This window comes from Idiotropiscis lumnitzeri, chromosome 9 (genome assembly GCF_059441095.1).
Source record: "Idiotropiscis lumnitzeri isolate Australia: NSW breed Sydney's pygmy pipehorse chromosome 9, RoL_Ilum_1.0, whole genome shotgun sequence".
Taxonomy (NCBI): Eukaryota; Metazoa; Chordata; class Actinopteri; order Syngnathiformes; family Syngnathidae; genus Idiotropiscis; species Idiotropiscis lumnitzeri.
In genome coordinates, this window is record NC_142399.1 from 19726518 (window position 1) to 19741862 (window position 15345).

General features: G+C 47.4%; 1 non-coding gene across 1 annotated transcript; it reads right to left on the reverse strand.

Moving 5' to 3' along the window:
- Positions 1-11391: 11391 nt before the first annotated feature.
- On the reverse strand, positions 11392-11473 carry trnas-gcu (transfer RNA serine (anticodon GCU)). Its single transcript has one exon. It is a non-coding gene; the product is annotated as a tRNA-Ser (tRNA).
- Between the last annotated feature and the right edge of the window lie 3872 nt (positions 11474-15345).

The window sequence follows — 15345 nt, forward strand, 5'->3', positions numbered from 1 at the left end:
AGTTCTTGTGGTTTTCCATAGGACTGAAAAGTGTCTCTAAATTCAGAAGGCTTAGTAACCAAGATGAAGTTGGATATTTTTGTAAGTGTAGAAAGGTAGTATTGGGTTAAACTCTGTTTACTTGGACCAGGACTGTGTTTAGACTTTGGTTCCCTTTCAATTTAAAGACTGATTCTAATTTCTCAAAACCTTGCATGTTTCAAGAGAACCCTCCACATCCCCTGAGGGACGGGTTTGATTGAACACATGGACTGAAAAGTAGCTCCCAGTCCAGATGGTGGCTGAGCTTAATGACGATGCGGAAGTTTAAGTTTTTTGGAAGTCAAGAAATGCAACATTTCTGTCATATTCGGTTTGGTAGAGCAGGACTGCACTTAGACGTTGATTCTTTTAATATTTAGATACTGATTTAATTGAGCTGTCACCTTATCATGGTGGAGGGGTTTGCGTGTCCCAATGATCCTAGGAGCTAAGTTGTCGGGGGCTTTTTTGCCCCTGGTATTGTCACCCTTGGCACACAGGTCCTAGGTGAGGGTCCAGACAAAGCATGGCTCAAAAGAACCCCAATGATGACCACAATACATGGACCACGATTTCCCTTGCCCGGACGCGGGTCACCGGGGCCCCCCTCTGGAGCCAGGCCTGGAGGTGGGGCTCATTGGCGAGCGCCTGGTGGCCGGGCCTGCACCCACGGGGCTCAGCCCGAAGAGGCAACGTGGGTTCCCCCTCACATGGGCTCACCACCTGGGGGAGGGGCCAAAGGGGTTCGGTGCAATGCAAGTCGGGCAGCGGAAAGAGGCAGGGACCTTGGCGCTCTGATCCCCGGCTACAGAAACTAGCTCTTGGGTCATGGAATGTCACCTCTCTGGCTGGGAAGGAGCCTGAGCTGGTGTGCGAGGCAGGGAAATTCTGACTAGATATAGTCGGGCACACCTCCACACACAGCTTAGGCTCTGGTACCAGTCCTCTTGAGAGGGGTTGGACACTCTTCCACTCTGGAGTTGCCCAAGGTGAGAGACGCCGAGCAGGTGTGGGCATACTTATTGCCCCCCGGCTTGGCACCTGTACACTGGGGTTCACCTCGGTAGTCGAGAGGGTAGCCTCCTTCCGCCTCAAGGTGGGGGGACGGGTGCTGACTGTTGTTTGTGCTTATGCACCAAACAGTAGTTCAGAGTACCCACCCTTTTTGGAGTCTTTGGAGGGTGTGCTGGAGAGCGTTCCCCCTGGAGACTCCCTCGTCCTGCTGGGGGACTTCAATGCTCACGTGGGTAACGACAATGAGACCCGGAAGGGCCTGATTGGGAGGAATGGCCCCCCCAATATGATCCCGAGTGGTGTTCTGTTACTAGACTTCTGTGATCGTCATGGATTGTCGATAACGAACACCATGTTCAAGCATTAGGGTGTCCATATGTGCACTTGGCACCAGGACACCCTAGGCCGCAGTTCGATGATCAACTTTGTAGTCGTGTCATCGGATTTGCGGCCGCATGTTTTGGACACTCGGGTGAAGAGAGGGGCGGAGCTGTCAACTGATCACCACCTGGTGGTGAGTTGGCTCCGATGGTGGGGGAAGATGCCGGTCCGACCCGGCAGACCCAAGCGTATTGTGAGGGTCTGCTGGGAACGCTTGGCAGAATCCCCTGTCAGAAAGAGTTTCAACTCCCACCTCCGGCAGAACTTCGCCCACGTACCGGGGGAGGCAGCGGACATTCAGTCTGAGAGGACCATGTTTCGTGCCTCCATTGTTGAGGCAGCCGATTGAAGCTGTGGACGCAAGGTTGTCGGTGCCTGTCGTGGCGGCAACCCCCGAACCCGCTGGTGGACACCGGCGGTAAGGGATGCTGTCAGGCTGAAGAAAGAGTCCTATCGGGCCTTTCTGGCCTGTGGTACTCCGGAGGCAGCTGACAGGTACCGACTGGCCAAGCAGAATACGGCTTCGGTGGTTGCCGAAGCAAAAACTCGGGCGTGGGAGGAGTTCGGTGAGGCCATGGAAAACGACTTCCAGACGGCTTCGAAGAAATTCTGGTCCACCATCCGTCGCCTCAGGCGAGGGAAGCAGTGCACCATCAACACTATTTATAGTGGAGATGGGGTGCTGCTGACCTCGACTCGGGACGTTGTGAGTCGGTGGGGAGAATACTTCGAAGACCTCCTCAATTCTACCGACACGCCTTCCATTGAGGAAGCAGAGCCTGAGGACTCCGTGGTGGACTCATCTATCTCAGGGGCTGAAGTAACCGAGGTGGTTAACAAGCTCCTCTGTGGCAAGGCCCCGGGGGTGGATGAGATCCGCCCGGAGTTCCTTAGGGCTCTGGATGTTGTGGGGCTGTCATGGTTGCCACGCCTCTACAACATTGCGTGGACATCGGGGACAGTGCCTCTGGATTGGCAGACCGGGGGGGTGGTCCTCCTTTTTAAGAAGGGGGACCGGAGGGTGTGTTCCAATTATAGAGGAATCACACTCCTCAGCCTCCCTGGTAAGGTCTACTCAGGGGTATAGGAGAGGAGGGTCCGTCGGGAGGTTGAATCTCAGATCCAAGAGGAGCAGTATGGTTTTCGTCCTGGCCGTGGAACAGTGGACCAGCTCTACACTCTCTACAGCGTCCTTGAGGGTGCATGGGAGTTCGTCCAACCAGTCTACATGTGTTTTGTGGACATGGAGAAGGCGTTCGACCGTGTCCCACGGGGAGTTCTGTGGAGCGTGCTCCGGGAGTACGGGGTACCGAGCCCCTTGATACGGGCAGTTGGGTCCCTGTACCACCGATGTCAGAGTTTGGTCCGCATTGCTGGCAATAAGTCGGATTCATTTCCAGTGAGGGTTGGACTCCGCCAATGCTGCCCTTTGTCACCGATTCTGTTCATAACTTTTATGGACAGAATTTCTAGGCGCAGTCGAGGTGCTGATGGGATCCGGTTTGGTGACCACAGTATTTCATCTCTGCTTTTCGCAGATGATGTGCTACTGTTGGCTTCCTCAGGCCGTGATCTCCAACTCTCACTGGAGAAGTTCGCAGCCGAGTGTGAAGCGGTTGGGATGAAGATGAGCACCTCTGAATCTGAGACCATGGTTCTCAGTCGGAAAAGGGTGGAGTGCCCTCTCCAGCTCGGGGAGGAGATCCTGCCCCAAGTGGAGGAGTTTAAGTATCTTGGGGTCTTGTTTACGAGTGAGGGGAGGACGGAGCGAGAGATCGACAGGCGGATCGGTGCAGCCTCCGCTGTGATGCGGACGCTGTATCGGTCTGTCGTGGTGAAGAGTGAGCTGAGCCAAAAGGCGAAGCTCTCGATTTACCGGTCGATCTACGTTCCGACCCTCACCTATGGTCACGAGCTGTGGGTCGCGACAGAAAGAACAAGATCTCGGGTACAAGCGGCCGAAATGAGTTTCCTCCGCAGGGTGTCTGGGCTCTCCCTTAGAGATAGGATGAGAAGTTCGAACATCCGGGAGGGACTCAGTGTCGAGCCGCTGTTCCTCCACGTAGAGAGGAGCCAGATGAGGTGGCTGGGGCATCTCTTTAGGATGCCTCGTGGACGCCTCCCTGGGGAGGTGTTCCGGGCATGTCCCACCGGCAGGAGGCCCAGAGGACGACCCAGGACACGCTGGAGAGACTACGTCTCCCAGCTGGCCTGGGAACGCCTCGGCATCCCTCCGGCAGAGCTGAAAGATGTGGCTGGGGAGCGGGAAGTCTGGGCTTCCCTGCTGAAGCTGCTGCCTCCGCGACCCGACCCCGGATAAGCGGAGGATATTGGATGGATGGGTGGATGATTTAATTGGCTTTAGACAATTAAAAATCCCAGAGATACCTCAACATATCCTAAACAACAGGGTGAAACAACCTTCCCACTATATAACTGTGAGAGTATGTAAATAGTTTGTGTATTTTTAATCATGTTTTTTATACACTATTTGTATCAATGATAATTACACACACACTCATGGACACGCACATCATTGCTTCAGCACACATGCGCACACCCACACGCTTGTTTTAAGTTTCACTTTCCATAGGTTTCGTTTTTCTCTGAATAAAGTCCAGAGGGATGGGCGAAGAAGTCAGTGAGAGTGCGGGAGAGTGAACTGGCAAGACGTCTACTTCACTTCCTGGCTTCTCCTCCCATCGCGATGGAGAAAAGACAAAACCTTCCCTGGTTATTCCTCTGGTTCTCTGCATTTAATTCAGTCTAATGAAGGCGTCAGGACCTTTTAAACCTGACATTTATTGGTGCCGGTCAACCCGGGAGCCACACCCGGGCGGGCGAACGTCGCTGGATATTTCGGGGGCCAACGAATCTGACGTCAGCGCTTCACCATTTGAAAGCGGGTCCCTGAGCTGCGGCGCGGCCGTCCGTCCGGATGTCGGTTCCCTGTCGGACCAGGCGGATCCGGAGGAAGCCAGGTATTGTTTTTCAAATTATTTTGTGCCACCATTTTAAAATTTAAAATATTAACACAATTCGTAAGGGGTGATTTATGTGAGTAAGGAAGAGCGCGCCGGCCGTTTTGCAGTAGTTCGGTCGAAAAGAAAAGAAACTGGATCGTGCTCGTCTAAGGAGTTATAGAAAAATAATTAGGCCATAACTCATTGAGAAACTGGGTTTCTCGGGAGACTGGGTCTCCCTTACGGAAAGCACGGTTGCGTTGATTGACGGTTCTGCGGTCCGTCTGATAAAAAAAAAGAAGAAAAGAAAAAAAACCGGATCGCGTTATTCAAGGAGTTACAAATAGTATTAGGCCGTAACTCATTGAGAAACTGGGTTTCTCGGGAGACTGGGTCTTCCTTACAGATAACGCGGTGGTAAAAAAGAACGTCCTGCGGTACGTCTAAACCGGATCGTGTTGTTTAGGGAGTTACAAAAAGAAGAAATTAGGTCGTAACTCGTTCAAACCGACAGCACGGTAGAGTCTATTAAAAGTTCCTCGGTGTCGATAAATAGAAATTATCGACGACTTAGAGGTCTACTCACAATTTCACATTGAAATTTAGGGAATAATAAGGCATTATTTTTGGTGGTTTTTATTATTTTTATTTGAATATTTTTTGTAGCTGCGCAGCTGTGTGTGTGTGTGGGTGTATGAGGACAAAGAGAAAAAAAAAAGTTGAGAAAGAGCATACGTGCGTGAGTGTGCGTGCGTGCGTGCGCGTGTGTGTGTGTGTGGGTTTGGAGAAGTAGCTGACCAGACAACAGCAAAAGAAGAGGTCTGGCTGGGCCAAGCCTGAAGGATCAGGTTTCAGGGTAGTGAGAGAAGAATTTGCAGAGAAGCTGAAGAAAAAAAAAAAAAAACCCGCACACACAACACCAGATGTGGAATGATCATTTTGCTGTATGCAAAGTGAGTGAATGGTATGATTGGGGATTACAAATACCATTTGGTATTTTATCCCGTATAATGCAATAAGGGTTATAAACAGGAATAGTATTTGAGGATAACAGAGAGTGTTGTTGAAGAAGGTAAAGAAGGGGCGGGGTTGCAACTGCCCCCTGCATCCTGAATTACCCCCCCACCACCCACATTATCAGGTAACGCCACATAGAATGAGAACTAGATCAGACAGAACTGCATCGATAAGACAAAAAACCCCAATAAAAGATAGATAAACCAAAAAAGCGCTCACCTCAATGTGTTGCGTGTATAAGTGGCAGTGTGCATTTGTGGCAGAGGCTGCATTGGCCCTATAGGGCTGCACACACATAATTATGAGCGATATTAGTTGAATTAAAGGACTTATTATGGGCAAAAGATAAAGATGGATTGTGTTGCTGTTATTACTAACATGTTATTCTTGTTTGAAGTTGTTCAGTGTTGAGAACTGTGTGTGTCGTTTTGTGGGCCCGTGTATATGTCTGTGTGTCTGTCTGAGTGTCTGTCTGTGTGTCTAAATGTCAGGGAGAGTGATCAAAGTGGTTGGAATTATGCTAAAAGGATTGATGAAGTAGAGATAAAATGGAATCAAGGATTAGTAACCAACAAAAGGCTACTTATGAGTGACGAGATCTTATTGAGAAAAATAATTCCCAAATTTACAAAAGAAATTAATAAAGAAGATGATTTGAGGAGATAAATTCATTTAAATTTGAAATTAAATAAAATAACTTATACAACGGGATAGGCTTAAAAGAAAAGAGAGAAATAGCCTGATGTGCGTTTTCTGAAAAATAAAGAAATTGAACCCAGACGCCTAGGCTGGTTTAAAAAGATGAGTGAAGATAAGGAAGTTCATAAAAAAAAACAGGATCTTGATAAAATTCAGTATTTAGACTCATGGAAAGCTGAACATGGTTTTAATGGTCAGTTAAAAACACGAAAAATAGCCGCATTGCAGAAATCAATCATAGCAAAGACAAAGAAAGACCACAAAAAGATGAAGAAAAATGGCTTTGAGGAAACAGAATATTGGATGAGGGTAGCCTTAAAAAGAGAAGAGGGTGACAAGAAACAGAAAAGATGAGACATTTGGGCAATACAAAGTGAGAATGACAGCTGTGTTTCAAAACCACAGCGGGCTGCAGGAAGATGGTGACGTGGATGGGGCATTTCAACAGCAGTTGAAGAATGCTTTACATGCAGGATCAAGAGAGGAAATTCATAAGTGGGTAAATAAACATTACATTTGCCTGCCAACAGGTACCCTGGAGGAGTATGTAAATCACGCCCTCCATGCTGAGAAGATAGAAAATAAAAAGAAACAGAGGTCTATAGACACTTTTTATCAGAATAAAGGTCAGAAAGTCTTTTATCAAGGTGGAAGAGGCTGAGACAAGGACGCCTTCCCACCGGAGATGATATTTTTTACAGTTGTGGCAGATCAGGACACTTTGCCAGAAACTGCCGTCGACCACACAGGAAGACCACACTAAAAGAAGGCCAGATCGCAAGAAATTGCCTTGAGAAGAAGCAGCCTTCAGCATGACTAAGATAGAAAGATTAAAGAACAGATGAGTTTTTAAATGAAGAGGTTTTCCTAAATTTACAAAAGATATTGGCTTTTGATTAAATGATTGAGCTGAAATAACCGTATTGGTAATGGGACACCAATTACCCTTTTTATGTGACATTGGTGCAGATAGGATTGCTTATAATAAATCAATTTCAAATGATAGGGCAAGTGAGAAAGGTGCCATAGTCAGATTTGCAAGTGGAAAAATTAATAGAGTAACAGAATTAGAACCTGTGTGGTTGAGGGACCCAGAAGGCCACTGAGTTGGTTGCATGAATTGAAATTAGTTTTATTTTTACAGAATAATGAGAGCCCAAGTTGTGGGGATGTGATTAATTTACAGAAAAAGTTTAGTGATGAGATAATTTATATTTACATGATTCAATAGACAAGATATATCATTTTGATGATGGTTTTTACTTAATTGTATACTTGCGTCTCCTTCAGAAAGGGAGAAGTAGGTGTTATGAAATTTTAACAATTGGATGAAGCTTCTGAAAGTGAACATGAGGAATTTTTGCAAAAACATAGATGTTTCTTGATTTTTTAAATTTTGATTCGAGACATTGGTAGGTTTGAGTGGTTGTGGAAAAACTACAGTGAATTTGGAAATTAGGAGCAGACTGTGGAGAGGCTCCTGTGAGGAGGAGGATAGAAATTAGATTTTGCTTTTTGGTGAATTGAAGAAATAAATATTTTAGATTTCATATTCCAGTTGATGATGTTTATATTAAAGAAGGCCAGAGATGCAATGAAATGCAGAAATATAAATGATACAGGAAAAATTTGGCAAGGGCTATAATTTTCATTAAAGCAGAGAAGAAATTAGAAATTGCAAATAACATTGATGTGTACTTGTCCACTTTGAAGTAGAATTAACATGTTCATTTTGTGATAAGAAATTTGTGATTATGTGAAAAAGGAAAAAGAGAATTACAGGCTTTTCAAATAAAACAACCTAATTTAAATTGGCCAACGTGTAAAATGGAAAAGAAGATTCTAAATTATGCACAAAAAGCTTGAACGTGTTGAGCAGAAGGAAGGAAAAGAGAAAACATTTAAAAAAAGAAGGAAGCAGAGAGTCTTGTGATAAACAATAACTTTTCAGGACGAAGAGAGAAGCAATAGAAGATCACATGGCGAAAGAAAAAAACTAACATAAAAAGTGTGTGTAGAAGGACTTCTACATCAACATGCGTTTTGCTTATTAGGCCGTGATACACTGACAATTGGACTTTAATATCAGAATCAATAAGCAAGGGCGAATTTAAACAAGAGTCAAAACTTTAAAAGGACGCATTGTCAGTGATAAGCGGGAAGAAAAATAGTAATAAATCTTTGCCAGACCACTGTTGTGTAAACACCTTCCTTGGCACTTTCATGACCTCCATTAAGTCCCTGACCTTTCATAGATAAAGTTGGAGCCCAAAGTCTCTCAGGGCTGTAATTTATGCGGCAGAGAAACAGCCCAACAGGCTTAGGGTGAGTTTAAAACAATAGTATCATGGCCATAAAATGGGTTGTGTATGTTGGAACTTGTGGAGATACACTGCAAGATTGTATTTACAAAGCATCTTAATGCACTACCAAATTATTATTATAAGCCATTTGGGCAAACAGTGACTGCAAAAAATGGCCTCATGGACTTGTGTTGCTGCAGAAACACAGGAAAGTGAATCCATTTGCATATTAGTCACAACAATTTGGATTTCGTGGCAGAGAACCACTTAAGAGTGTGATCAAGAGCTTTCACTGCTGCTTTAAGGAATGAAAAAATGACATTCCATCACACGACATTCACATTGCACGGCGATTTAATTGTAACATTACATTAATAAGGTGCGATGCATTTAAGCCCAGCGTCATTCTTTTTCCACGCACCATTTAGAAGGCGCCACACGACTGTGGAGCCGTCCAAATTTTCACCAAACCCATGACTTGACTTTTTGACATATTTTCCTCCCGACTGGAGGAGTTAAGACGTGTAGGACTTGAAGACCAGGTGCACCTTCCAGACTGATAAGAAAGTGTCTGAGAACCAAGGTTGTAGGAAGAAATCACGCTGACTTTTATGCGATGGGAGTATTAGTAGTGCGATACCAACAGATAACTTGTAAAAGAGAGAAATTGTTAGGATAAGCAGGAAGAGCGTAGGCGGTTGTGAGCTAATTAAAATTTGGAGTTTCCCATCTTGTATGAGCTGTATGGTTACAATGTGAACTCACAGTCAAGATAAAATGTTCTTGTGTTCTGTTGATTTTGGGCGAACGGGTGCTTTAAAAATCACAAAAGATAAAAGAAAAGTTGCGCATAAAGCACGTCTAAGTAAGTATTTGTAAATAAAAACATTTTCTGAACAGAAAATGACACGATTACGATTGAATAAAGGCTGGAGCCAAGCCATAACCTCAGAGTCAACATAGCACAAGAGGTTTCATGAAAGCACACACACACACACACCCACACACACACACACACACACACACACACACACACACACACACACACAGTAAATCAACTTGACAAGTTGATCTCAGGCCAGGGAAAAAGGCACCACTAATTGAACATGCATATTGGGTGGACAATGATGCAAACATTGAGTGACACACGAGCAGATAGTCGTGTGTCAACAGGGGGAAGTATGATGTGAAATTGTTCCCACATACAGACTTTTCAACAAAAAAAAAAAAATTTTTTTTTGGACACTGTTATTTGTTTGGGTTGCAATATTGTTTGACTATGATTGATATGTTTTCAAAATGGATCAAGCTGTTTCCAACAACACATGCTGATGCTAAAAACGATTGGGAAAAGTGTTGTGTAATCAAATTATCCTGACATTTGGAATTTCAAGAAGTGATTTGAAGTGAAAATGATGCATTTTGTGAATGATGTTGTAACAAGTGGGACAGTTGTTAAAAATGGACTCAAAGCGTCACTGTGCATACAGTCTGCAGGACTTGTGGAACGCACTAATGAAAAAAAAAAGAAAAAAAAAAGGAGACAATGGCCAGACTGTGTTTCAATCACAGCAATGAGGACAATGCCAGCCGAAGGAAGGACACTATCCCCTATAGACTCTCAGGTTCATCAGAACCACCAACAAAAAACATGTTTGACCGAAAAAGATGCAAAAGACGCAAATACTGGTCAAGTGTTTTTCTGATTCACAGAGAATTCACGTCCGTGTGGAAGACCAACTCTTCTTCAAGGTGTTGAAACGACTCCGTTGGGGGGAAGTGAATGCTGAGATGGCCCTCGCCAGATGATGGCGGTGACCCCGACGCTGCAAAGGTCGCGGGGCGTGGCAGCTGGATCCACCAGTTGCAGTACAAGCTTCACCGGTTTCCAGCTAAAGGCCTAGCAACGCGAATCCCTCGAACAGGAGTCCACCCGAGTCACAATCTCGGACCACACGCACATCAGAACCACACCACCAGCCACAGATACGAATGTTGAAGCCACAGAATAAAAAGATTAGATATGGTTTGGAAATTAATGACGTACATAAAGAAATTTGAACCTTGATTGAAGAACATAATTGCATTTAAAGTTTTAAAAATGAAACAATTATTGATGTTATGACCACTATGAAGAATTTGAAAGACACAATATATATCGGGATAATTATGGTTTTCATTTTTTGTTATGTGTAGTCTGTTTTTGTTGCATTATTTTTATGACAAAAATGATGATTAATTGCATGTTTGTTGCCCAAAAGTAACATTACAATCTGATTGATGTTGAGTATGACAAACTCGAACTGGACAATGACGAACTCGAACTGGACACTGAAACGTAAAATGAATATGGACTTGTCGCCCAAGCCCCACACATGCATACACATACACCACACGCAAAGATCCGGGAGGTAAAGACGGCTGTCTCCTCCTACAGCGAGGCAAGGGGCCTGCATCGAGTCCCCCAGAGACAAGCTCTGCGTGGAGACAGTTTTGTTATTTTTCACTAGGCACATTGAAATGTATTTTTATATGTTTTATTCCCTGATGACTCATCTTAAAGCCGTATGGACATGATTTAAATCCGACAAACAGGGGGGAAATGTGAGAGTATGTAAATAGTTTGTGTATTTTTAATCATGTTTTTTATACACTATTTGTATCAATGATAATTACACACACACTCATGGACACGCACATCATTGCTTCAGCACACATGCGCACACCCACACGCTTGTTTTAAGTTTCACTTTCCATAGGTTTCGTTTTTCTCTGAATAAAGTCCAGAGGGATGGGCGAAGAAGTCAGTGAGAGTGCGGGAGAGTGAACTGGCAAGACGTCTACTTCACTTCCTGGCTTCTCCTCCCATCGCGATGGAGAAAAGACAAAACCTTCCCTGGTTATTCCTCTGGTTCTCTGCATTTAATTCAGTCTAATGAAGGCGTCAGGACCTTTTAAACCTGACAATAACCAACTAAGAAAATGCAGCGATTCGATGAGGATGGGATTCGAACCCATGGGTGTAGAACACAATGGATTAGCAGTCCATCGCCTTAACCACTCGGCCACCTCATCAGTTCTTGTTGTTTTCCATAGGACTGAAAAGTGTCTCTAAATTCAGAAGGCTTAGTAACCAAGATGAAGTTGGATATTTTTGTAAGTGTAGAAAGGTAGTATTGGGTTAAACTCTGTTTACTTGGACCAGGACTGTGTTTAGACTTTGGTTCCCTTTCAATTTAAAGACTGATTCTAATTTCTCAAAACCTTGCATGTTTCAAGAGAACCCTCCACATCCCCTGAGGGACGGGTTTGATTGAACACATGGACTGAAAAGTAGCTCCCAGTCCAGATGGTGGCTGAGCATAATGACGATGCGGAAGTTTAAGTTTTTTGGAAGTCAAGAAATGCAACATTTCTGTCATATTCGGTTTGGTAGAGCAGGACTGCACTTAGACGTTGATTCTTTTAATATTTAGATACTGATTTAATTGAGCTGTCACCTTATCATGGTGGAGGGGTTTGCGTGTCCCAATGATCCTAGGAGCTAAGTTGTCGGGGGCTTTTTTGCCCCTGGTATTGTCACCCTTGGCACACAGGTCCTAGGTGAGGGTCCAGACAAAGCATGGCTCACAAGAACCCCAATGATGACCACAATACATGGACAACGATTTCCCTTGCCCGGACGCGGGTCACCGGGGCCCCCCTCTGGAGCCAGGCCTGGAGGTGGGGCTCATTGGCGAGCGCCTGGTGGCCGGGCCTGCACCCACGGGGCTCAGCCCGAAGAGGCAACGTGGGTTCCCCCTCACATGGGCTCACCACCTGGGGGAGGGGCCAAAAGGGTTCGGTGCAATGCAAGTCGGGCAGCGGAAAGAGGCAGGGACCTTGGCGCTCTGATCCCCGGCTACAGAAACTAGCTCTTGGGACATGGAATGTCACCACTCTGGCTGGGAAGGAGCCTGAGCTGGTGTGCGAGGCAGGGAAATTCTGACTAGATATAGTCGGGCACACCTCCACACACAGCTTAGGCTCTGGTACCAGTCCTCTTGAGAGGGGTTGGACACTCTTCCACTCTGGAGTTGCCCAAGGTGAGAGACGCCGAGAAGGTGTGGGCATACTTATTGCCCCCCGGCTTGGCGCCTGTACACTGGGGTTCACCTCGGTAGACGAGAGGGTAGCCTCCTTCCGCCTCAAGGTGGGGGGACGGGTGCTGACTGTTGTTTGTGCTTATGCACCAAACAGTAGTTCAGAGTTCCCACCCTTTTTGGAGTCTTTGGAGGGTGTGCTGGAGAGCGTTCCCCCTGGAGACTCCCTCGTCCTGCTGGGGGACTTCAATGCTCACGTGGGTAACGACAATGAGACCTGGAAGGGCGTGATTGGGAGGAATGGCCCCCCCAATCTGAACCCGAGTGGTGTTCTGTTAGTAGACTTCTGTGCTCGTCATGGATTGTCGATAACAAACACCATGTTCAAGCATTAGGGTGTCCATATGTGCACTTGGCACCAGGACACCCTAGGCCGCAGTTCGATGATCGACTTTGTAGTCGTGTCATCGGATTTGCGGCCGCATGTTTTGGACACTCGGGTGAAGAGAGGGGCGGAGCTGTCAACTAATCACCACCTGGTGGTGAGTTGGCTCCGATGGTGGGGGAAGATGCCGGTCCGACCCGGCAGACCCAAGCGTATTGTGAGGGTCTGCTGGGAACGCTTGGCAGAATCCCCTGTCAGAAAGAGTTTCAACTCCCACCTCCGGCAGAACTTCGCCCACGTACCGGGGGAGGCAGCGGACATTCAGTCTGAGAGGACCATGTTTCGTGCCTCCATTGTTGAGGCAGCCGATTGAAGCTGTGGACGCAAGGTTGTCGGTGCCTGTCGTGGCGGCAACCCCCGAACCCGCTGGTGGACACCGGCGGTAAGGGATGCTGTCAGGCTGAAGAAAGAGTCCTATCGGGCCTTTCTGGCCTGTGGTACTCCGGAGGCAGCTGACAGGTACCGACTGGCCAAGCAGAATACGGCTTCGGTGGTTGCCGAAGCAAAAACTCGGGCGTGGGAGGAGTTCGGTGAGGCCATGGAAAACGACTTCCAGACGTCTTCGAAGAAATTCTGGTCCACCATCCGTTGTCTCAGGAGAGGGAAGCAGTGCACCATCAACACTATTTATAGTGGAGATGGGGTGCTGCTGACCTCGACTCGGGACGTTGTGAGTCGGTGGGGAGAATACTTCGAAGATCCTCAATTCTACCGACACGCCTTCCATTGAGGAAGCAGAGCCTGAGGACTCCGTGGTGGACTCATCTATCTCAGGGGCTGAAGTAACCGAGGTGGTTAACAAGCTCCTCGGTGGCAAGGCCCCGGGGGTGGATGAGATACGCCCGGAGTTCCTTAGGGCTCTGGATGTTGTGGGGCTGTCATGGTTGCCACGCCTCTACAACATTGCGTGGACATCGGGGACAGTGCCTCTGGATTGGCAGACCGGGGGGGTGGTCCCCCTTTTTAAGAAGGGGGACCGGAGGGTGTGTTCCAATTATAGAGGAATCACACTCCTCAGCCTCCCTGGTAAGGTCTACTCAGGGGTACAGGAGAGGAGGGTCCGTCGGGAGGTTGAATCTCAGATCCAAGAGGAGCAGTGTGGTTTTCGTCCTGGCCGTGGAACAGTGGACCAGCTCTACACTCTCTACAGCGTCCTTGAGGGTGCATGGGAGTTCGTCCAACCAGTCTACATGTGTTTTGTGGACTTGGAGAAGGCGTTCGACCGTGTCCCACGGGGAGTTCTGTGGAGCATGCTCCGGGAGTACGGGGTACTGAGCCCCTTGATACGGGCAGTTGGGTCCCTGTACCACCGATGTCAGAGTTTGGTCCGCATTGCTGGCAATAAGTCGGATTCATTTCCAGTGAGGGTTGGACTCCGCCAATGCTGCCCTTTGTCGCCGATTCTGTTCATAACTTTTATGGACAGAATTTCTAGGCGCAGTCGAGGTGCTGATGGGATCCGGTTTGGTGACCACAGTATTTCATCTCTGCTTTTCGCAGATGATGTGGTACTGTTGGCTTCCTCAGGCCGTGATCTACAACTCTCACTGGAGCGGTTCGCAGCCGAGTGTGAAGCGGTTGGGATGAAGATGAGCACCTCTGAATCTGAGACCATGGTTCTCAGTCGGAAAAGGGTGGAGTGCCCTCTCCAGCTCGGGGAGGAGATCCTGCCCCAAGTGGAGGAGTTTAAGTATCTTGGGGTCTTGTTTACGAGTGAGGGGAGGACGGAGCGAGAGATCGACAGGCGGATCGGTGCAGCCTCCGCTGTGATGCGGACGCTGTATCGGTCTGTCGTGGTGAAGAGTGAGCTGAGCCAAAAGGCGAAGCTCTCGATTTACCGGTCGATCTACGTTCCGACCCTCACCTATGGTCACGAGCTGTGGGTCGCGACAGAAAGAACAAGATCTCGGGTACAAGCGGCCGAAATGAGTTTCCTCCGCAGGGTGTCTGGGCTCCCCCTTAGAGATAGGGTGAGAAGTTCGAACATCCGGGAGGGACTCAGTGTCGAGCCGCTGTTCCTCCACGTAGAGAGGAGCCAGATGAGGTGGCTGGGGCATCTCTTTAGGATGCCTCGTGGACGCCTCCCTGGGGAGGTGTTCCGGGCATGTCCCACCGGCAGGAGGCCCAGAGGACGACCCAGGACACGCTGGAGAGACTACGTCTCCCAGCTGGCCTGGGAATGCCTCGGCATCCCTCCGGCAGAGCTGAAAGATGTGGCTGGGGAGCGGGAAGTCTGGGCTTCCCTGCTGAAGCTGCTGCCTCCGCGACCCGACCCGGATAAGCGGAGGATTTTGGATGGATGGGTGGATGATTTAATTGGCTTTAGACAATTAAAAATCCCAGAGATACCTCAACATATCCTAAACAACAGGGTGAAACAACCTTCCCAAAATATAACCAACTAAGAAAATGCAGCGATT